The sequence below is a fragment of the Harpia harpyja genome, chromosome 2 (genome assembly GCF_026419915.1).
Source record: "Harpia harpyja isolate bHarHar1 chromosome 2, bHarHar1 primary haplotype, whole genome shotgun sequence".
Taxonomy (NCBI): Eukaryota; Metazoa; Chordata; class Aves; order Accipitriformes; family Accipitridae; genus Harpia; species Harpia harpyja.
The window spans coordinates 1,204,706-1,229,273 of NC_068941.1; the positions used below are offsets into that span (position 1 = coordinate 1,204,706).

The following is a 24,568-nucleotide window of genomic DNA, read 5'->3' on the forward strand; positions in this document are numbered from 1 at the left end:
TTGTTTGCAGCTGCTTCTCTGAGATAAGCCGACAACTTTATTCCAGGCATCTGTAGATTTCAAGCAGGCCAGGAGACAAAATGCTTGGCATAGCGTAACTATACGTGTGCACAATCTGTGCAAACTTCTCTGACGTATTAGACTAAGAATTGCCAGTTCTTGCTAGTTTGGCAATATTTTGAGCACTCCTTAAGACCCCAGAAGATGGGGATTTCTGAATGAGGCATGAATCTATCTTTTTCCTTAAAACAGGTTTCGCTCCCTCAGGGCTGTGGACAAAAATATTCAAAACATGATTTCAATGCTTTCAATGAGCTGAGAAATCAGTTCGCAATTATGAGTGTCTGTAATACATATTTTTGTGAGAATAATTCCGTTTCTATGCAGTATCAAGGCTATGAAGCACAGTCATTTATTTTTTACATGCTTGATGTGGTCTATAATGTACAGCTGTAGCTGAATGCTCTTTTGACCACTTTCAACTGTGCTTTGCGGCTGAGGAGATGAGCTGCCTGAGCCTTGTAAATAAAACAGTGGCTTGGTGTCAGAGAGAAAGGCGATGGGAAAAGTTCTACCGACTTTCTCTCTGGTTTGTGTTGCTGACACAGGTCAGGAGTGTTAAACCAGACCATAGTTTCACACTGACCTTTCATCCTGCTGGACCAGTGGGTGCCCTCAGCCAGTGAGCTGACAACTGCTTAAGTCAACAGCCAACCGGTTCAACTTCTTAAGACTTATCAAACTATTTGCATAAACACTGTGATCAGAGCAAGAATGAAGGAAGCATGGGCTTGAGCTTTAGAACGGCTTTTTCCCACTGTTTTCTTATCTTCACTCCTCTGTCTGTCCCTGCCTGTTGAAGGGACTTGCTCCCCACAGACAGGCAATCCCAGGTTTCCTCCGGATTGGTGTCTAGAGCTGGAGCCTGCGGGCTCTTTGAGGTGAGCTTGCACTGCTAGTTTCTACTTGGTGGAGGCACTGGGGGATTTTGTTCCTTCTCCAGTGAGCTGTATTCACGACACAGACACAAACATCATATCCTTGAGATCCCAGATGTGCGTCTGAATTCGGCCTGTTGTTGGAGGGGGGCTGAGAGAGACACGCGTCGCACAATAGCTAAGACTCACCTTAGGAAAATAAGCTGAAGATACTGTGCTGTGCTGCAGCATTGTGGCAGGCCTCTGTGGCTTCACTAACATGAGGTTTCTGTACCACAAAGCACTCTGGCACACGAGCTTTACGGAGCTTTCTCTCCAAAGACGGGAGGAAGGTGTGTGAGGGTGGTCTTCACGATCACGTCCCCAGCCAGCAGTGGTCAGAGCATGGGCAGCATAGGTCAGGATAGAGCTGTGCCTCCGGCAGGCTATCCATCCCTTGTGCCCTCGACAGCTGCTTTCTCCTCACACTGTGACTCACTGCACAATAATCCATGCAGGGAAACAAAGGGCATTTCCATCCCGCAGTTCCCTCTCTGGTCCGTTCAGGTTTGAAACTGGGGAGACTGCTCTTGCAGGGAGAGGAGAGTGTAAACCAGTCCATATGCACAGGTAGTGAAGCAGCCCCCGTGATTCCTCTCTGCCTCTGAAAGTCCAGACTCCTCACTGGACTGCGGTAGCTTTTGCAAATATTCTTTGTTTCTTTTTCTAAACAACTAGGCACATTCTAAAAATGTTGAGCTCTTCTTGCTAGAAGCTTTTCCTAGTTCCCAGAACTTGCAGAGGGTCCCAGGCCTATCATCTCTGCTAAGAAAAAAAGTTCTTCTCACTTCTGTTCAAAAGGGGAAGGATGCAATATTGACCAATATTGAGTAAGAAACGTACTCTCCTCATTTCAGAGGCAGTTACTGGAATGTGCTTGGTATTCACATCATAACTTACGTCTGTAGCAACTTGCTGAGTGATGTCTTGAATCACCCTTTGATAAAGTGATGTGTTTGAAGTTTCTAAAGGCAATACCTCGCTATCATTCCCTTTCCAGTGCTGTCACTCACAGCTCTTCAGCCTTGCCTCGTGTCAGCAGGTAGTCAGACTACAGTCCCATTCAGCTAAACCTCAAATCCATCTGGGCTTATTCAATTATCGATTAAAAACACGCATTGGGAAAAACAAGGAAAACAATCTTTTCCTAAACAAGTTTGCTTAATAGAAACAGCAACAGTACGTTTTCCCCCGGTGAACTTAAGCTGAAGAGCAAGACCCTTCCAGCCACCCATACGGCCTAGCTTTATGCAGGCCGGGTCATGTGATTTTTGGGGTGTTGCCTTCTCTTGTTTCGAGGCTATCTATCTCCTACATAAACGGGGTTTAATTGCTCCTTCCATCAAGCCTGACAGAAGAGTGCTAACACACCCACTGGCTGTAAGCAGGCCTGTGACCGTCTGCAGATCAAAGTCGATCCGACCTCACGGCAGCAGCCATGAGCACATTCCAGGGTAACGAGAGCCCTGCGAAAGGTATGGTACGGAGAACTCTGTAGCCTCATAGTGCTCCCCACCCACCGCTGACTTCCATTAATTAATTAACTCTGCAGCTTTGTTCCCTTATCATAATCCTCCGAGCAACAGCACAATAAATTGTACCTGCAACAGATGCTTAAACGAGATGAGCCCAGGTCTTTGCAACTTGAAACAAGGGTGGGAAACTCATAGCTTTGTGGTGATCTCCAAATCATTCATTATACAATCGGATCTTAATTGCTTTAAGAATATGACTCTAGTAAATCTGGCCTCTAGTACCACTCATGTTAAAGACTTCAGTTGCTAAATCTCTGCTGCTATACACAGTCAATATCTATCCCTTGTGGTCTTTTTTACTTCAGTGGGCTATAAAGTATTGAATTACCTGTAGAAACTAATGCTGTGTTCACCCACCCCATATTTATCCACTGAGAGGACAGATGCCAAACTTAAGTTAGCTGTTTTGAGATAGTGAAGGAGAAGGCATTTCTATAGGGAAATTAATTTAAAATGTAGTACCTAAAATAATCCAGACGAATCATCCACTGGAGATGTTTCTTTCTACTGGCTATAAAGGAGGATAGGCATGAGATGCTTAACTTACAGACTACTGAAGTCGATTACAATAAAGCCCACCTTACCTGTGCAGAGACCCAAGTATGAGAATAAACAGAAGATTGCTTCAGTGTAAGATTTGATGTGAGAAGTGCAAGGGGACTGATGGATGCCTCATCCTAATACTGAGGAAAAGGTCTCCAAGTTGGGACATCAGTATCATTTATTTGCCTGACCGGTGTAAAATTCTGTGAGTATGTATGTGACAGAAATGGAAATCTGCAAATTCCAGCAGCCACGCAATTAATGATCTGCACGACCAGACGAGGCAGCATGCAGCTCTGAGGAGGCACCTTCCAAGTAGAATGAATTCCTCACAGAGTTGCAAACTTATCTGGGAGAGCTGGAGAGAGAGGAATTACTCTGTGTATGTGTGTGTACTGACAGGGATCAACGAGAGTTCCTGGGGACCAAATGCTTTTAATCTCAAGATTTTGAGAGGGGGAAAAAAGCACTTCTTTTCTGATCCTTTCAAACTGTCAAGCATCACTTTAGTCAGAACATCAGCATTTAAGGCTCAGGAGTGTTTGCCTGATTTACTCTGCGTTTGGCTTCCCCAGTATTTCATCTGGGGTGTAACCCTCAGCAGCAGTTTTTAATAGCTCCTGTGGGAGCCCGGTGTTATGAACAGGTGACATCGAGTAACATCCTTGGGGTGGTCTTGAAGATGATTCTTCCTTAAAAAGCAAGACCGCACCAAGCAAACTCATACCAAAGTCCTTCTCTCCAAATGAAATGTGTCTAAATATAAACATAGTGCAAAAGATTGATGCTGCTTATGAAAAATTCAGATCCAGTGCCGAATCCCGCACTGACTGAGATCCTTCCCTACAGCACTGTGCCATGGCGTGCGTACCTGCCTGCCTGCCTGCTTAGAAACCTCAAAGGCACGCTCAGGTGTCACTAGAGGCAGCTCGGGTGACTCAGCAGGTGGCAGCCTTCACCTTGACTTTGCAAGCAGTCGTCACCCTGTGGAAGGTGTTGGGGGATCGCTGAGCACTGGGGGACAAAGGCACCCTTCTCCTGGCACAAAGTGAGGAGCCTGGACAAAGCCTGCTGTGAGACTTAACCCCGGCGTGTGAGGAGCCCGGTGACGAAGTGCACCAATAACTGACCTCTCAGACAGCAAGTGGCCTTGTGGGTTGGCTGAGATTTACAGCCCAGGAGGTACTGCCAGCATCTTTAACTCCAGTACACTCCAAAGGATCCTTATGCACAACCAATGCAATTAAAAAGACAAACTGAATGGGTGTGGCACTTTGGAAGAGGTCTGGATCAGCAGAATCACTGCTCCTTCATGTGGTAAGCAGGAAGAGGGAGCGGTATAGTTTTTCCCTAGTTTCTTGGGGAGAAATTTGCTACAGGGAAGAAAATGGAGCCCATGAGAGCTGTGTTTTGGGAAAGGGACAGATTGGGGAGTAAACAGAACCTAGCAGAGCTTTACCTGTGATGTAACTCACGTGCCCATGAAGAGGGAAACGCTTCCACCATGCAAGTCAACATTCATTCCTCAAGGAAAGTGGAACAATAAAGTGTGGGGTGTGGTCTGGCCATAGAGGAGGCAAGACAGGCTCCTGCTGGTGAATGAAATAGCTGCTTTCAGCCTGCCTCCTCCTGGAGCCAAGATCAGGGACCAGCCCCGAGGGATCAGTCAGGGGGGTGTGGGGGTGTGCAACATCCTCTACCTGTGTGGGACCGTGCTGAGCGATAGGGGCAGAAGCCTCTTTACGTGGTTCAGCTGGAGCTAGAATGGCCTAGCTAACCCCAGCCTCAGCCTTCACATCCTTTCAAACCCAAGGTGCTCCTAAGCATTGTAGTTTTGATTTGAACTATGATACTGGACCCCCTTCCAAAAGCTCTTAAAGTTTCAGCCACTGTCAAGCTGAATTTTTTTGAACTGTTCACCTGAAAATGAGAGGAGGAACCATTACTAATGTGAGAAACCATCCTGGTTTCCTCAGTGGATACTGGCAACGCCTACCTTACTACTCAGCATTATGCCTGCCTACCCTACTCTCTAGCCCTGAACAAGCTTGAACGAAATAGCAAGCATATTTTCTCCCCTTACCGAGAGGCAGATTTATACTCACGCTCCTGTCATTCTCTCACAATACCTTACATAAATCACCATTGTTTTTGGAGAGATGCCAAAACAGTTTGAAGGAATGTGTACCGGACCTACCGGAACAGGGTTTCCCCAGATTTCTGACTCTATAATCCCCTTATTCAGGGCTAAACCAATAGGCTCACACCTCCTGCGCAGAAAACCTTTTCCACCTCCATCCACTCTCTTTAAAAACAAACAAGGAAACCCACAAACTCATGCCCAGCTATTACCATGAAAGAGAAAACAAGAGACACAAAGCAAAAGAATTTGCCGCATGCAGATCTACAAACACTAAGTCCACGAGTGAGGAGACATTTGTTTTTGTTCTGCGTAGTCAAACATGTCCTGATCTTTAAAACACCCTCACTCTAAAATTGCAGATGATTGCTTAGTCACAGGAGATTTGCTATTTATGCAAGGGCCTTTGCCGAGGCCCCAAAGTGGTGTTACTGCTAGACTATAAATTTAGACATGGATAATGTTTGGGGACGAGACTTCTGTGAAAAGCTGCCTGAAGTAAGGGGGTTGGCAGGATGTTCCTGGGACCACCATATTGCCACCATAGATGGCAAAATTCAAAGTGGCAGCTCGGAATAGGCTCTGCAGGCTGAGCGTTAGATATGGAAATCACTGGGTGTTCACTAAATGCATTGCTGACTTTTGTAAGCAGTCCATTGACTGCGAGGAAAAACACACTGCCCAGAAAAGACCAGAAGTTGAGACTTCTACTCTGCCCACTTTTGCCTGCAAAAAGGTTAGTGGCCTGCCCAGTTCCACAGAACAAGACTAATGACAGGGGTGATGTCACATATAACAGTTCCCAAGCTTTCTCAGTCAGCTCCTACCAGCTCTATTTCCTGGCCCTTGTGCTTTCTGGCAGACTCTCCTGCTCCTTCTGATAATTCTGATCCTTCTGGTAATTCAGACTTCCATCTGAAACCACCACTAAGACAGCCTGCTTCAAGCTGACGTCCCCCAAGTCTGGGAACCGCTGCTCTGAGTCCCGCTGCCATTCTCCTGTAAGAAGAGGGAGGGTCTCGTTAGTGCACTTATTCCAAAGGGAGCCAGCTGTGGTGTGAGGATTATTATGGGAGATTTGATAAAAGCGGGGAGGGACTTACCTTTACTGTCATCTTTCATCTTCCACGGCCTGCTCCATCCACAATGACACTGTCTTCATCTCTATGTCAGTTGTTTGCCCTGAGAGGAGAAGGTACAGTTAAAACGTGAACGTCAGAGCTAATCCCTCTAGCTTGTTTCCTTCTTCAGCGATTGCTGGTTCTGGAGAATCCACAGACCTGCTCTTGCACACTTTCTCACAACCCAGGTATTTCCTTGATCACCCACTGCCTGAGGAAACACACACCTTACAGCTCCAACGTGTTCGTCTGGGTGCAGCCATGTACAACTCAGACTGGCTATGTCGATGCTAGCACCGAGCATGGTGTGATAGGAGCAGATCTGGGTTGAAGTGGTTCATACAGAAGGCCTTTGCATGGCCTTTACGTGCAGTTGGATGGATCCCCGGGCCAAAAGCCCCACCACCTGTGTATCTCAAGGCTTTCTGAAGAGAAGCTGATTGAAAAAAGAGAACATTTGCTTTTTCAATGCCAGGGCCCACCCGGAAGCACTATGCCATCCTTTTGCCTGCCTCGTGGATAACGGTAAGGTATCGGTGCACACACCACCCACAAAAGGCCTCACACGCAAAGGTCTTATTTCTGCCCTTCCTCAAGCTGCTGCTCTGTGACACCAGCATGCCTGCCATCCAACTCCTGTCCATACCAGTTTGGACAAAACACATAGCCAGGCACCTGGGGGAGGGCTAGCTTAATGCTGCAACATGGCCAACAAAATGGACTTTCCTCTACAGGGACGGGGCTAGGCACTAATACAGAGCAGGGACCGAGTGGCGGTTTTTGGAAAGATTTGTCCTGAAGATCATGGATGCTTGGAATTGCTTTCAGAGGCTGGTCAGCTCAGTGAGGTATATTTGCTCTCTGCACCTCTGAGCCCTGACTGCACCCACACTACAGGACCTGGCTGCTGAACTATGTGGAGAAATCCTAAATCATGCAGGAGCTCTTAAAAATGGTACCCAAGCAAGGCGGATGCAAAGTCCCACAAAGGCCGATGACAGAGGAACAGAGGGCCATTCCCTCTGTTGTAGGTAACAGCGTTCATCCCAAGCGCAGCAGCCATACAAATAAACCAGCTTTACAACACCCTGTCAGGTATTTGACGGGCTAAGGAAAACACCTCCTTTACATTGACCTGTTATGCAAGGGCACATGGGAATGAAATTTCCATTCTTAATTATCGGTAAGGTCATTGGTGTCTGGAGCTGTGCAAGGATGTCATATGGAATGCAAACAGGGCGCTCGGATGGCCAAGGAGCTGCTGCATTTAAAGCTTGGCCATGGCCTTCCTCAGATAAGACAATGTAGCTTTACACCCTTCCTGTGCAGGCACAGGGGATTTTCTGTTATCCATACTGATAACTGTGCAAATGTTGGACATGTCCCATGCTGGTCGGGGCAGGTGACCTCATTACATAGTAAGGGTTGCTTGTTTGATGTGCCAAGGTCAGGAAATGTGAGTTTTTTGAGAAATTTTGTCTGATGAAAGGCCCCTGACTGTCACTGCTGCAGTGACAGTGTAGCAGAGCAGAGGAATTGTTAGCCAGATAATGTAGCCTGCTGCACGGTGTGGCCCCTTCTCTGAATCCCTTGGACCTATAGGCTAAACTTCCCTGTAACCAGCTCCCGCAGCTAAGCACATTTCGCTGGCAGCATCTTACTTGGCATAGAGAGTCGCTTTTATATCCTAGGAGCTCCACAAAGAACACAGAGGTGTGCAGGTGAACACTGTCTTTCTGGACTGGAACGTGACAGTACAGCAGACGCACGTTTGTTGCGTACACGTTTTGCATATGCAGGCTCTCGCCTCCTCCACAAAGCTGGAGTGGGCCTAATTAGAGAGTAGAGAATCAGCAGCCACTCTGCAGAAGGAACGAGAGAAAAGTATGCCAGTGGCTTATCACCAGAGATGGGCAGAACCCAAGAGAGGTTTACTTTCTGCTAAAGCCGTCTCTTTCTCCTGTAAGTTTGGGGGTGGTTTTGTTTTGTGATTGTTTGGCAAACAGTCATAGGAAGCATTTTTTAAAGCTTCACCTGTGCCTCTGAGAAAAAAAGTAATTAATAATTCCTTTCCAAGTTATTTTTAGGCTGCATCCAAGACTGCAAAACTGGCATAGAAAAGAGTACATAGCATCAGACTCTAATCGGGATGAAGAAAGCAACTGTGTTAACACCAAGCATCTGGGCTTCAGGAGAACCCCTCTTCCCCATTCTGCTCTCAGTGATTTGTTCTTTACTCTGCATATATGACACACACCATTGTAGTGGATTTATTTGCTGCTGCTTGGATTGGGAAACACCATTCTGAGTCTGTCTGTAGTGCATGAGAAGAGGGCCAGTCGGAGCAAGCAAAGACAACTTGGAAAGGGAGCCATCTGTGCGCAGAGCGGTGTCCCGGTCTGCAAGGCAGATCAGACCCTGCTTTGCCCAAGCCAGCTCCCCTCACATCTGCGGCAGCCACCAGCCTCATTGCTCTGTCAGGTGCTCCCGCCTCCAGCCCCGAAATGGCAGAAGACGCATGGTTTTAGGGTGGTTTTAGGCTCCAAGGAGCATCCCCCCTGTTGCGTAAGCGTACGTGTTTTAAGGGCAGGCACCTCGTTTGAGAATCACACACGCTTTCTATGACGTAAAAAAGATACATTTCCATGACCTTACCTGCTCCTTCCAGGCTGGTCTTGGTCCCACTATAAAAAGCACATGCCAGTCTGCACAGGGAAACGATGCACTTCTTGGCAGGCAGGAGCTGGAATATATAGACAGTGCATGTATGTATTTTTGCAAGGTTAGGCTTTTTTTTTAATAAATAGCTCGCTGTGGTAAACTCTTCCGCAACCTAAAGTATCTCTGAACATGAGGGATACCTGGGGATGTAACAAGGCAGGAAGGGTGGTAAGTAACCATGCTGTGTCTGCTCAAACTCCCTGACAGATGGACAGACTGCCTGCTGCTTCTCCCCCCATCACCTGCATCTGCTTGTCCCTGTAGCCTTAGGCTGAGAGATCATTTGAGCAGGGATGCCCCTTGTTAGAAGCTGTCGCACAGCACTCCTGCAAATAAACGCTTTCTGACACAGCAGAGAGAGAAGTAAGTTGCTGGAGTGTATCTTTCTCAGGTGCCAGACGGGGCATTTTCAGTCTTGTCTTGTTTGGTCAAGTGTCCCTGGAGACACCAGGAAAACAGGCTGTGAAGGAGTGAGATCAGGTTGTTTTGTTGCGAAGAGAGCGGCATCTTAGTTTGTGCTTGACTCAGTTGAGGCAGAGGCACCTAAATCGCACAGGCATCTAAATGACAAAGGACCTGGGCGCCATTTCTATGTCCTTGCCACGAAAGACGACTTTCCTGCTACTCATCAGGCAATCATCGGTTAAATTTTTCTGATGTCTCCAGTAGCGTGAACAACAGGGCTGGATCACAGAGTACAAACTCATGCGCCTGACTTGTCATAAAAGTGGTTTGAAAACAAAATGGCAATAGACAAACATATTGACTGCTTCCCCGTCCTACATCTAGACTTCAAACCGCATCCTGCTGGCCTGAAAGCATAAAATGGTACCGTCTGAGACAAGCAAAACCCTGCCAGTTGCAGTCAGCTCTGGGCATCAGTGGACTCAGCACAGTGCACAACCCTTTTATCAGAGTATCCTGTGGGGAATACGCATCCTGTTCCATGATTTTACAGATGTGTAGCAGAATGGTAGCAACCGTGATAATCCCCCAGTATATCGACTATTCTCGACGTTTTTGGTCACAGGGGTTGCAAAGGCACGCACACTGGAGACAGGCCCTTCCCTCTTTGGTATCAGAACTGGTGGGGCTGCAAGCTTCGACAGACAGGGACTTGGGACGGCTGGTGAAGACCGTGTGAGGTAGCACCTTCTAGAATGCAGTTTGTCCACAGCCCAAGGAAAAACCTAGGGTCTTGCTTTATCTTTTTAAATTTTTGTGTGAATGTGTTGCTTTTAGTACAGTTTGACCTGAGTTTATATTTTAGGTGCCTGGTTTTGCACCTAGCATTTTACAAAAAATATCCTGCAATTATAAGCTGCATTGCTTTAAGAAGTTTGGAGGGTGCCACCAATAAGCCACTGTTTACTAGCACTTCCATAATGAAGAGATCATATTCCCCTAAAATGTAGAACAGGAAACAGCGAAGGTTCTCCTAGTCCTTTGAACAGTAACTGTATGGGCCTATGAAACCATCTGAACATGGAGGTTTTTCTGTGGGATCTACAAGTCAAACTCTCCTTTGACAGGTTTTTGCAGAGAGGTAGCTTACTTCAGACTGAAGACATGTGCCTCAGCGCACGTCTATCCCAAGAAAACATTGAGCATACGTTCTTTTTGCTGACAGTGGGAGCTGGGCATACACATGTAATTCTGTATACGCTGACTATGCATAAGTATACAGATCTGGGAATATTTCCCAGAGCCATACCCAGCATGGAGGGCTGCTGAGATTCAGAATGGGAGCTGAAGGTACGTGCCCAGCCCTACACAAGACTTTCCTCCATTTTTAGTGTCCTCTTTCATTTTTTCCCTTGCAATATTCAAATACAGAGTATTTCCAAACTATAAACACTTGTGAACAATGAGTACCTTGTAAAACTGTGTATGCTACACACGTCAGGAAAACAGTACTTGTGGAAAGTCCATGGCCTCCGCTGTGTACACAGCAATCTCTGTTTTGGGGAGACTCATCTTCCCAGAGTTCAGACTACCATGAGGGCAATGAAGTGCCCTCTGGGTGAACCTACTGCCTTTGGACTGACAGCAGACAACCAGCGGAGACCCAATGCCTCCTCTTCTGACAGCTAATGCCAGGGTACCAGGCGTGCGCTACGCAGCCATGGGGACCGCGCTAATGTATACAAACTGGCAGAGCTAATGGCTGAAAGGCTGGCCTGATCCCTGGCACTGCACCCTAGGAAAGCACAGGGGCTAGGTGGAAAGACGCTGATGAAGGGCAGGGTTCCCTCCATGCTCGCAGCAGTCCAGCTCTGACCCCACTAAAGCGGAGCTGTCAGTGACACCAGTGGTGGCAGAATTCAGCTAACACCAGATCACCCTGTCTACATGTTTATAACAACAGCTAAATTTCTACCTGGAAAAGGTTATAATCCCGTGGGGCCCAAAGGAGGTAATTAGGGAAAAGCAGGCCTAGGGTGACACGCCTAAGGCATGGCTTTTTGAAAATGTTTCCCCAAACCCAAAGGGAATAGGCAAGAAGCAGTGGATATACTCCGGGAGTCTCCTCTAAGCACTACCTACTATAGCACCGATGTGGCAGACAGCCCTTTGTTAAGCCCCGAGTGCCTAACCTGCTCTGGTGCTTCAGAAAATCCCCCAGCTATCTCTTAGCCCTTAAATCTCTATAAACATCCCAAAGTAGCACAGGGTCCTCGGGTGCCGCAGACCAAGTTATGTGCAGACAGCTAAATGCGCTTCTGCAGTCTGGCTACAGAAAACAGGATTGCTCAGGCTTGCAAAACAGCGTGAGAACGTGTGAATGAAGTCTGCAGACTTCTTCCTTGTTCCCAGTTTACTCTGGAATAATTGTTTACTTTAGCCAAGCTCTTCCTGATCTATATCCATAGATCAGCATTAGGCTCAGCACTGCAGCCTGTCATGCAGCATCTCCAACACGAAAGTAGACAACAGAGCTACGACGGGGCAATTTTTCTCCTCAACACCGCTCTGCGACAGCTTTGAGGATGTCGTGGCTTTTAGGCACGAGGCAGTGAATCGGAGGCTCGTACTGGGTTTGAGTCACTGCCTTTCAAGCCTGAGCATCTGGCCAGCTGTTTGGCCCCAAAGTGCGGTGCCATTTTCCAGAGCAAGTGTGGTTGTTTTGTGGTTTCTATTGTTGACATGCTCAAGAACCCCAGCTTTTATTCTCTGGTTACCTGCCCGCCTCCCACCAGTCTTTCAGGTCTCGTGTTTGACTGAGAGTGTCCTGGGAATCTCCAGTTGCATCTTGCTGGTCCCAGCCACGTGGTTGGTCTGGGCTCCTGCCTGCACTTGTTTGATGTGTGACCCATGCACAGGCTGCCCCTTACCCGAGACGCTTTCACGCAAACAAAGGAGTGACCCGTCTCTCGGGGTGCGATACAGGGGAAGGCTGCACTCAGACACCCTGTCCTGACGAGAGGCTCTGATGCTAATCACCTCCCTTTGATCCATTTGCCTTTCAACTAAAACTACCATCTTCTCCCTTGTCTCCCTCCAGGCTCTTCTCCAAATGAAGACCTGTGCAGCTGCCAGGGCACATGATAGGAAGTGCCACATCCAAGCAGATCAGAAATCTGAGGCCTTGGCGAGGATTTTCTACAGGTAATTGAGGGTGTTTGCATTTTGCACAAGCAAAATCAGTACCGGTTTGTGCAGCTAAGTACACGGCTGCACCACTGCCTAGTCTGGACATGCAAATAGTCCTTGGTGAGAGCAAGTGCAGCCTTTGGAGAGACAATATAAATCTGAGGCCTCAATTTCATGTCTGCCAGCCCCAGAAAACTGGGGTTTACTTTGCTAGCCCAAAACCAAGAATTCCAGTCACTGGAAATCAATGTCGATTTCTCGACAGCAGTGATCTATTAGAGATGGGTAAAGCAACACTCACGGCCCTTGTAGATCTTCCTTTTAAGGCAGAAGGCTTCTTCTAAGTGTAATTTCTGTACACCAGTATTAGAAATGTTAATATTAGACAGTTACTTTCATCTTACTCAAAATAAGGATTAAATGAAATTTCCACGGCAGGTTATCTTCATGGTCTGGGGGTGAATTTTCTTTTACTCTTTAGTAAGCAGGTTTTAAATGGTTGCTTTTAAATTTGTGCCCTAGATCCACATCAGGCTGGATATCAAACTCATCAGCATTTGAGAGACATTATTCCTAACCAGCATCCAAATTTGACCCCAGACAGAGGCAGCTTTTTTTTTTTTTTTTCACTTTTGAAATTCATGGCTGAAGACCAGACCCTTGTCTGGGTTTGGATCCAGGTATCCCATAAAGCATCAAAGTACACAGGTCCCCTCTGCTCCATCTAACTCCCCTAACTAGTTCAAAAGAGTGCATTCCCGGGCAGACTGTTTCTAGGAACCGTATCAGTATATTAGCCTTGTAACTCATTAATGCTAATAGCAGTTGCATAACACACACCTGAAATGTGGTTGTACAGTAAGTTAAGAACGCATCCCAGCTATATGAGGTACGATTGCCAGCCAAAGTTTTTAAATTAGTAGCTTTCCTTGCCATTACAGCTGAATTTATCTTTGATTGTAAATGCTCTGAAGGGGGCCATGTTTCAAGGTATCATGAAGTCATGCCACTCACTCTAGCATAATCCTCTGCTTAAATGCTGCACGCTTGGCCACGGTCTGGAAGGAGGTATGAGCTCACCTTGTCATTGCTCTCCCTGTGCAAAAGCACAGGAGCAAAACCTCAGGAGACCTCCAGAAGGGCCTTGGTCACTCATTGCGCCAAACTGACAGGGAGCTCAAGCATCGAAGATGGCAAGTTGTCCTTTAACCCTCAGGGAGCACCGAGATTCAAAGCGGGAGAGAGCAAAGGGAGATCTAGGTCCAATGATGTGACTAGCTGTTCAGAGGGACTCTCCGAAGCCACACAAGCAGTGAGCCAGCCACTGAAGCTAGGCAGCTGCGCAGTCACTTGCTTACGTTAGCCCTGGCAACGAGCGTAAGCAGAACCGTGCTAGCAAAATGGAAATCTCAACCTTTACAAAAATTGCTAAAGCCTGGTGTGTTGCACACAAGTGCAGAATGAATTTCTTTCATATTCTGCAGATTTGGTCAGTTCTCATGACAGCGCAGCTGTCTCGTCCTGCTGGCTTGCTAAGAGAACATTAACTATGCCCTCTTCAAGGCCCTGTTTCTCTTCTTTTGACATAGCCTCATTTAAATGCTCTTAATTGTCTTTCGATAAACAAGCTTTGGACCATATTTAAAATACAAGGCCAGCTGTACCCTAGGGCCATCAGATAACATCCAATGGAGCTCTGTATGTACGAGCTAGACAGAGCCCTTAGTTTCTATGTTGCACTGAAGAGCAAACAGCTCTCCGCTGCCAGCTCCCTGCCAGGAAAAGTGTGCAGGGTAATTCCCTCAGGAGACGTTTCTCCGTGTCCTGACCCTTCAGCTGCCAGCACTCAAACTGACCCTTGCAATTCAGCGACAGGCACCCAAAGAGTTTTCAGCTTTGCTTTCCTTTGAGTCCCACTTTATGCTCTGTCAGATCCCTTGGCTTCCCCTAAAGTACCAGGAAAAAAAGCTTAAAAAGGGAAGCCATCAAGTGAAGAAAAAGGGCAGAATTCTTCATTATGTTTTTCCGAGCTATGTCCATGTGCCTTCTGGCAGCTGTTCTCACTCTGGGCTTTGCTGCTCCAACAGCCAAGGACTGCCACACTGCCAGTAAGGGTGGAGCTTCTGTGTGACCAGCTCTCACTCTGGGGAGTGAGTTTTCCTCCCTGGAGAGTGAGCTGATTTGCTCCAGGTGAAAGCCAAAGTGCCAGCCAGCTTGTAAACAGTACAGATGATGAACAAGTGAGATGATGTAGCCTTCAGACACCGATGCGGTGCAGGCAAAGCCAGAGCAACTCCACGTGATGCAGCAACAACACAGACAACGGACCTGGCTGTTCAAGGCTGCTCCTAACCTTCTGCCTGTTTGGGCCAGTTTGGGGGGCTCCTGATGCCGCCGTAGTGCCCGGGAGAGAAGTGCAGCTCATTCTGCCCTCTGTCTCTGGCCCTGCGGCAGTCCTTGACGGGGAATTCCCCCACACGTGTACCCAGAGAGGTCAGGGCTCAGCAGGAAGGCAGCTCCGTGGCTCGCCAATCTTTCCTGTGTGCTCTGCCCACTTGCTCACCATGATGCAGTCAGTCTTTTGCTCTAGACGCCAGGGTTTTGCCCAGAGCCGCGGAAAGTAGTGTTTAACTGTGTTGAAAGTTGCTCCCTCCCAACACCTGTGCCTGCTGCAGTGTTGCTTCCATTTGGGAATGTGTCCTGCTTGTAGCTGAGTGAAATGAATGATGGGGCTCAATTACAAAGACACGGGGCTGTGGGAGGATGAAGAGTGCTGCTGCAACTTTGAAACAATGGAAAATATTAAATAAATCCTAATGCCCTGCTGGCACATATATGCACTATAAATAAACATTATAACCACGTAAATAGCACACAGGTCCTAGGAGCTGGATCACCTTCTGAAATAGCAGGCAGAGGAGTCTGCTACTCTACAATACAGGGATCATGTATGGCTAAATTATACAATTCATTTAAATGCATGCTGTACAGTGACATAATTTTTGGAAACCATATTGTTTGGCCCTCCTGAGTGATTCCCAGAAGTAATTCCTGCGAGAAGCACACACCCAAGCCAGTCAGAATTTCTGGAATGACATTCCAGTTGCTCAACACCTGGTTATGCAGATAGAAGAGAAAACAGCGACGCCTTAGCCAGTATAATAGATAAGGGTGTGAGAATTCAACTCGCTGGCTAGCACATGAAAGTGTGAATGACCTCGCCCCATGTCCAAGATTGCTCAAGCCATAGGAGATGTCAGTATCAATACACACATCTTCGTTTATAGTCACAGGACAGCTCTCTTCTCAATGTTTGCTTCTGCCCTCAGATCCTAACCCCAGAACGGAGAGAAAGCGCGATGCTTGTTGAACAACACGCTTGCAAAGTTGTCTGCTTCTGCAAACTGACTGCAGAAAAGGATTAATTAAATTCTCTCTTCTATTATTCCATGTAGCGGAAGACCTTCCACCTCTTCAGATAAACTCACATGCAATTAGAGGGAGGTCGAAGTAACGGGTTCCCTGTTTTCTTCTGAGATGAGTGGCTCCACTATATTGTCTCCTATATAATGGCTGCGTGACCATCCCTGCATTAAATAGAAAGAGGCTCCTCTTGGTCATAAAATCACTGAGTGTATTCAACTTCCTTTTTATAAAGCAACGAACAGCTTGAAGCAAATGCCATTTTGCATCTGTGTCCTCAGTATCTATCAGGAATGGGCCAAGAATTCTTACTGTGCATCCATAACCAGAAGAAAAGATGTGTATCAATAGTAGTCATCTAATTCACTGACTAGCAGATTTTGGCAGTTGCAGCCCAAACTCATGGGTTAAATACGAGGGGTAAGGGAGTGAGGGGAGTTGCTTGATGTGAATTCCTCCTTGTCCCAGCTGAGGTGCAGAGACCATTTTGCAAGAGCGAGATGCAAGAAAATAGATATTGGGTAGAAGCTGGGGATAGGTGCTAGGTGAAGCGGCCACTTAAATCCTCATGCCAGTGACACCCGGGGAAGTTCTGGAAGGAGTACGAAACCAAGCAGTCTGGTACTAATACAACAGCCCCAGCACATGTCCTGCAAAACCCTGAGTGTAAGGACCACACTTAAATGGTTGCAGGGTGGGTGTTCACATTTCAAGTAAATCTTTTCCCCTGAGAGGGAGAGACCTTCAGCAGCAGCCTTCTGTTACAACTAGGTTCCTAACCCGGCTGCAACATTGACTGAAGTGATTAATCTAACCCTGTAAAGACAGCTTTGGTAAACAAAGACCTGTGAGTATGAGTAGGCAGGATTAGATGAGAGAAAAACGCGGCAAGCGGTGCCTCTCCCATAGGAAGGGAAGATGCTTGCGACAGATGCTAGTCCCTGTCCCAAAAGCACTAAGGAGTCCCTCAATTGGTAAGCTGGCTTGCAACTGCTGGCTTTCTTTATTAGCAATGAATCAAACCCTTCATTCCCAACCCAGGAAATTCCTAAGGCACATGTTTTTCTACTGACTTCTCTGTGCTCCAAGGAAGAGACAGTAAAGGTGAGGAATTACAAAAGGAGTCTTCTACTCCTCCTTCCTTTTTTTCTTTTGTTTTTTTTAGCCTTTCTAACAGCTCCACAATAACTGACACACAAAAAGTACATGGGAGCCTCCTGTGACTTGAGACATGATGTTATATTAGAACACGTCTGGGTGTCTCCAAACTGTGGGAGAAGGGCCAGATCCTCTGTGGTGGGTTGACCCTGGCTGGGTGCCAGGTGCCCACCAAAGCCGCTCTATCACTCCCCCTCCTCAGCTGGTAATAAGACCCTTAATTCTTGGTGGAAGAAAAGGATCTTCAAGTACCTGGACCTGGCTGTCTAATGTCCTCATCCTAAATGTACATGTAACTTGTCACGCAGTAAGTGATACATGCCAAGTCTCCTGGTTTCTCACTAAATTCAGCGGGGTTCAGATTCGCCCAGTATAGACTAGCAAACGGTTCTCTGGAAACGCTTGCCTCAAGCCCCAGTGAGACGACACATGCACAGTTCCCTCTCCCAGCTTGCTCTGCAGTATTATTGAGGTTGTCAAGCCAAGCACTCAGAATTCATAACGAACCTTCATTCTGCCTGCTCACATATGTGCTTCACATAAGGCCTTGAAGTATGGGCTAAGCGAGACCAGGTCCAGAATACTTCTCTCATTAATTTGCTTCGATTGAAGCCAATGACCCCAAGCTGTTTCTCTGAAGGAAGCCCTGCCTGTTCAGCAGGTAGACATCGATGAAGTCCACAAAGGTGTTCAGTGAGAGGGCATTTGAGTATGCAAGAAGGTCTGTATTGGTGCGTACAACTATTACTGGATAAGAAAGGGAAAAGGAGGTGGGAACAAACACTTCTGGGTTCCTTTAAAATATTGTCTATCAATTAGCCAAACTCATGAGTGAGTAAAGCAATGATCTAAGACGTTATGACTATGATGGCTAAATAATGACAACGTGGAGGAAGGTGTTAATTGTAAGTATGGCCGTAGTATGGCCAGGGAGTCCCAACATACTCAATTAGAGAGATCCTTAAGCATAGCGGATCCAGCAAGCAAACTCTCCACCTACTCCGGGGACAGTGTCATCATTAATCACTGTACGCAGCAATAGTGCAAAGGCGGGATTTGGCCTTCACCTGAAATTATCCGTCTTCTCTTTGAAGAAGTAAGCCAGACTTAAAACAGAATTTAGCTGCTGAAAGATGCTAGACCTCTGGCCAGAGAAATTCACAGGTGCACAGAGATGGATTTCCACCAGTTAATGATGTAGTCCACAGAATATTGGGCTGAGAACAGACTCACACCAGCCCATCTGCTGTGAAACTCTGACCTTCCTTTTTACATTGCAACTGCGCCTGTCATACATATGCAATATGGCTACGGCTCTGGCTTGTGCCAGAGTGACATCTGCCTTGCCTGTCTCACACAGACTGAATCCCTTTTATCAGCACTTCTAACTAAGATAATTTCATACCTGCTAGCAAAGGGGGTTCACAGAGTTTCTCACACCTTCCACAACACACATGACTGCAATGCAGTTGACATCTAGTTACGGCTGACAGCTTATCTCTGGAGTACCCACTTCCAACCAACCCCCTTCTTTTGAAGTCCCACCATAGCCAGCAAGCAGTACTGGGACAATCCCTTACTTTTAGAAGTGTCACAGAGGCTACTAGAGCGTAGGTCTGGGTAACAATGACTCAGAGGTTTGTTTCAAGACAAACACTGCCCTTATTTCAGACAGATGCAGACGGGTGCCTGGTAATTTGGGCTGAGCACTCAGGGACAGTTGGAGATAGCCACCTCACGCTCATGTGCGCTCCTGGCTCAATGTGGTAAGACCATCCAGGCACGAAGTTGTTCAGGTGTCTCTCTTGGGAAGAGGCTGTGGGCCACTGGAAACCCACGCTTTTCTGCTTCTTGTTACCCATGGGAATTAAACTTGTTCCACCTCAGTTTAGCCATGTTAGAAGTGAAGAAACAATCTTCATTGGTCTGGGCACCGACCCCAACCTGTGGGCTGCCTTCCTGCCCGACCTCAGACCTGCCTGATCACTATGGACTTGTCCAGTGATCTGGACTCTGGGCTGACCCTGGCTGTACCACAACAGAAAGGTGTGAGAACTGAACAGCTAAGGAAACCCCCTTGGCCAGGACTAAAAAGCCCACCTGTAGCTTTTTAATGCTTGTTAGCCAGCTCTCGACCCAGAAGGCAGAGCATGGGACAAGCAATCAAGGGTATCCACTTTATCAGACAAACCTATTTCACTGAGAACAGAAATTTTAAAAATTCCTTCCATTTAAAATTTAATAAAAGATATGAAGTCAGTAAAAAGGTTTGGGTTTACCTCAAAACATTGCTCTACTTATTAGCTGAATGACCGTGCAAGGGAAGCTTCACTTCAGTATCGCTTTGGTTATATATGCTTTCTGGGAATGGCAACGGTTTCTAGGCCATTAAATATTTGTCTGCATGACCGATGTGTTCTCCCTCCTGCTCACCTGCACTGCTGACGTACTTTCCCCAGGAGATGGAATGTTTGCCGTACCAAAATAGCAACTAAATAAATGAAAGTTCAAGCAGAGCTATAAATAGAAAGGGCACCAGGTTTTCACAGTGCTTATATAAGCTACTTCACACCCACTTCCTTTTGTCTGCCATTAACTCTGAGATCTTAAGTGAAATAAACTTTCTGCACTTTGGAAGAACAAACAGCAAAACAATAGAGAGACCAAACTGTTATGAGGAAGCCACTGAAGTGCTGTGTAGAAAAGATAGACAGACTATTTTATATATATATATATAGTGCTGTGTCCCACAGCTGCAGCTGCCAAGTAGTAATACCCAGTTTGAATTTTAGCAATACTCACATGGGAATTTGAGGATGGCTGAATAAAAACGCCTTGGGAGGAATTTCACTCTGCCTGTTCTTCTTTCACAGTCCCTCTAATGCGTGATGTGGAGCAGAGCCAGCCGCTCAGTCTATGGGTAATGCGCAGTGGCACCTCCTGGTGGAAACCAGCTTCCAGGGCTGTGGGCTGCAAAACGGAGAAAAACTATGATGAGAAGTAAAGTAAGAAAGAAAAGCTAAAAAAAAAAGAAACAACTCCTTTTTGAAGGACGAAAACCTCCTGCTTTTCATACCAAAGACAGAGCACAGTGGCACTATCCCAATGTTGCTTTTCCATGCAAACAAATGCCTTTTCATGTTGCCACAAGGTGTGTTTAGGACAACTATGGGCGGAAGGAAGGGGCTCACAAAGGCAAACGGAGTGGGAAGGTGCTCTAGGAGGCAATCTCCGCTGCAAGACTCAGTCCTCATTAACAAAGCTCACAAACCCACACGCTACACTGTAGTTTCCCATGTTTCCCCTGGACTGGCACTGTCTAGAAGTTCTCTTATGGAAGGCTGTTAACGTTCAATAATTGACATTGAGATAAAAACCAAATAAACCTGGAAGAAAGTAGCTGAGTCAGGCTAGATTAGATTACGTGGTAATTCACTATTTTTAGTTTTAGCTGTTGGAAATGGATACCAAACAAAATCTCACTAAAAAGAAACTTCTGCCCAAAATGTAGGCTCATAAAAATGTAATGAGTTCACAGGTTGGGTTTATTGTTGTTTCAGTGTGTGTGATATGAGATCGGCATGTGTAAAGGGATGCCCTTTTCTCTGTTTATGGAGGTTCTCCGGAGGTTGGCATGTGTAACACTTGGCCTGTTGGGAGTTTCATGCTGTTTCTAGGTGCAAATGCGATAATGAGTAATAGAAGAAAGTATCACAACATGTTTCAATGTGTCTCGTCTTCTGATGAGAACTCCAGACCATTTCTGCACAGCTGTCTGAACAGAGCTCCTATCTGATCCTTATCTTTTCACTCCTAGCAATGGAGGTGGCTCTATTCTTTTTTTTTTTTTTTGAACTTTAAAAATGTTGAGGAAACTAGATGGAAATGCTGACAAAACAATTTCCTGCCTTTTCTTCTGAGCAACTGGACAGGCTAGGTATTTGCTCTACCATCTCATTCACCTCAGTGTGTATCGTGCTGGGGGCTGGGTGGAAAGGTGACCGCAGCTCACAACGCAGTGAACGGGTCGTTCCTGCAATCCCCTGCTGAATCGCTACTTGTTAATCCTGAGACTAGATTTACCCAGTCAGATGGTCACTGCCAGTCTGTTCTCCCTCTCATACATCCCAAAACACCCCCGAAGGGAAGCAACCTGGATGAGAAAGGAACTCCAGTTGTGTTTATAAAAGTGCTACAGTGCAAAGCTGCTTATCCCAGGACTTGCACGACTGTACACAGTGTGAGCAAGGAAATAATCTGTCTGGGAAGATGCTGCCGTACATGAAAGCATCTGCCTGCAGCTAGATTCCATCAAAGAGCAGATCTGCGGATTGATTTTCCCAGTATGACATCTTCCATCTGCAGAGCATTCAAAGGTTCTTTTATTAGCCCCGCTGTTGTTCGTGATTCAAGCAAGATGATGAAACAGCTCATGAAAAGGCACTCGGCTCCACAAACACTGTGCCATAAGCAATACAGAAAGTCCCAAGATGGGGTGGTGGCAGAAGCAGAGCCGTGGTAACAGGGCTAAGGGAGGAGCACAGACAACGTGAGCGGTGATGTCGAGCGCTGGCAACGGCATTTCTCAATCTGTCTTTTAATGGAAGCCCACCTCATTTTCTGGGGACAAAGCCCAAGAACCAGCTTGTGCCAGCGCAGCTCACATGAGCAAACAGTACCAGGAATGTTGCGACTGCTGTCAGTGAAAACTTGCCCATTCATTTACTATTTCCGTCTCTCCACTTTGGTTCTGTGCATGCGTGGGCATGTTTTTATGCATTTTTATTTTATTTGCAATGATGTCACGGGCAACCTTTTGATGACTTATGACCCACAACAGGCTAAGTACCACTGGCTTATGAAACAATGAAGGGAGAAGAAAGTCAGGAAGAAAGCCGGAATAACGTTAATTAAATAAACTCAGCAACCAAACAGACAGAAATGGCACATAATTTCCACAGTGACCTGCCACAGATATTTCCGGGGGAGTCAGTGAGTAAGGGAGGCTTTCAGAGTACCTAAGAGATTTGGACACAGCAGAATACGCTCCCTAGGGCTGAGCGCCTGAAGCCCTAATAGCCACATCAAATATTTTTGGGGCATAGCACATAGCATGTCAATTTGCTGGGGACTGGGCTCTGCCACAGGATATGCTAATACTGTACAAGAGGTCTGAAAGCATCCTTGGAGCAACCACATAAATTTGCATATCCTTCTTCAGAAATGGATTTTATTAGATGGCCTGAACAATTTATTTAGCACAAGCGTGCTTTTATGTCCTCAACCTATTAGAAAGCTCTACTAGACCATTATGCTGTTGAAATATAGTCTCTTACATGTCGGAGGGAAGCTACTCCTGAACCATTCCCTGTGCTTTTAATTGACGGGAGAGGAATATGTTGTTCCCCAAGAGCATTTCCTACTGATTCACCTCTCTTTATCATCCGATTCACAGGTCTGATCTTGACGTTTCACCACACCCAGATCTCCCATTGACTTCAAGGAACAGGGCTCTGTGGGGGCAGTGTGAAAGTCACCCAATAAAGGTTTTCAAGGGGAAGCTGCTGAATTCATCAACACCAGAATTTTCATAGATCTAAAAGGTGCTAATAGGTTTGCTATGGCAACTATGACGAGCCGTGTCAACTGAAGTGGCACGATATAATGAAGAAGGACCGTGCAGAACAGCCCACATATTTGCAGTGACAATCCTTTCCACCTCTTGGCAGAGTGTGGCATGTCCACTGCATGCACTGTCCGCATGAGGGCGGACCCCCGCTCTTCCATTCCCAGGATGTGAAGGAGCTCTAATATACATTATTTGTGGCTTATGAGGGACTGCGATGTGTACAGATTCACTATCATTTCCTACCGCCCACTCCAAAATGATACCAGAAGCTGTTGTCTCTAAGAGAAGCTGGAACACATTGTGATTAATTTGCTTCCTCCACGAAGACGTTGCCACAGACACTTAGCTAATCCTCAGCTCAAATTAGAGACTTCTTGTGTTAGATGCTCCATAATCACATACAGCACGAGTTACCTTTAGAGCTGGACAAAAACTAGGACAGTTACGAAGGGCTACGATGCAGTGCAGAAAACCACACGCAATGTTGCAGCAAGGGAAAGCCTGATCCAGCCCCCCTCTCCAGGCCATCTCTGAAGTGGTCTTGGAGAGACACTGGGACACAGCGAGGCTTTGCCAGCTGCATCCTTAGTACATGGTATGTCCACAGCAGAGTGATCTCGTGTCTGTATAAACCTCATACTGCAGTGATTAATTATAAACACTACTTCTGTAAGATTTGGAGGGGAAGAAAACTTTTCCTTCTGCTGAGGAAAAAGGGAAATGATACTCTTGAACAACATCATTTGTATAAACAATTGTGCTTTTTACCCACGGCTCATCTGCCAAGTTCTCTTGTTTGGGAGGAGCCTGTGTGCGTTTTGATGTGTAAAGTAGGATAATGGATTATCATTATTAAAGGGCTTACAAATTGGGCAGGCAAGCCCCAGGTGAGAGGTCACTCTGACTGTACAAAAGAAAAGGGTTGAGCTGAGTGAGGAAGCTTGGGTTTGACTGAGAGGACAGGGAAAAAGGTTTTGTTCTGCAAGACTGCAGGTCTGTCCGTCTGTCTGAACAGAAACTCGCTCACAGGCTCTTTTTTTGGTTCCGAGTTTCTCGGTCTGCCCTTTTGTAGAGTGTGCTGAGCAGGTGTGATAACAACAGAATTCATTCCAGCCCATGCTTTTAATAAATCCGGCTGCTGCAGAGAAGAACTGAAAACGGGCTCTTCATATTGTGGGGCTGGGGAGGTGTAAGAAGTAGGAGGAAAGCTGTCTGAATGACTAGGAAAGTTTCAGCTGTCCTTCCCAGAGGGTGAAGTCTGGGATGGAGACGGAGCCGCAGTTTCATTTATTCCAGAGAAGGAGCCCTAGACAGTCTGATGGTTGCCCTGGGTATTTGGCTGAAGGGTCATATCATAATGACAGCGATGATACTTGTTTAAAGTATGTCCAGTGTTGCAGCTTAAAGGGATGCCGGGTCCTCGGGAAAAAAATACATCATTGCTGACAGAGGAGACAGTCAGAGCTAATGAATACAGATTGAGGCACTGTATAATGGGATGTCAGCTTACCGGCTTGGAGCCTACTGCTGCTCCCCCTGATCTCAGGTTGACATTGTCATCAGTTTCAGGGATGGCAAAGAGAGGCTTCAACCACAAAAGAGAAGTCTTGTGAAACAAAACTGGAAAGAGGAATCAACAACTTGGGTTTCCCAGAAGGCTGAGGAGGGGCCTCGTCCAGCACTTCCCAGAAAATAATCTGTAGTATCACCAGCTATGGTGACAGCGC

At 46.6% G+C, this 24,568-nt stretch overlaps 1 long non-coding RNA gene across 1 annotated transcript in view; it reads right to left on the reverse strand.

The window, feature by feature from the left end:
- The window catches only part of LOC128152946 (uncharacterized), a 50,049-nt gene extending 29,877 nt beyond the window's left edge, over positions 1-20,172 (reverse strand). Inside the window, exons 1-4 of the long non-coding RNA XR_008238795.1 lie at positions 20,015-20,172; positions 8,972-9,059; positions 7,978-8,178; positions 6,299-6,377 (exon numbers count right to left, since the gene is read on the reverse strand). This is a non-coding gene — a long non-coding RNA (uncharacterized LOC128152946). The remainder of the gene's footprint in view (positions 1-6,298; positions 6,378-7,977; positions 8,179-8,971; positions 9,060-20,014) is intronic.
- Between the last annotated feature and the right edge of the window lie 4,396 nt (positions 20,173-24,568).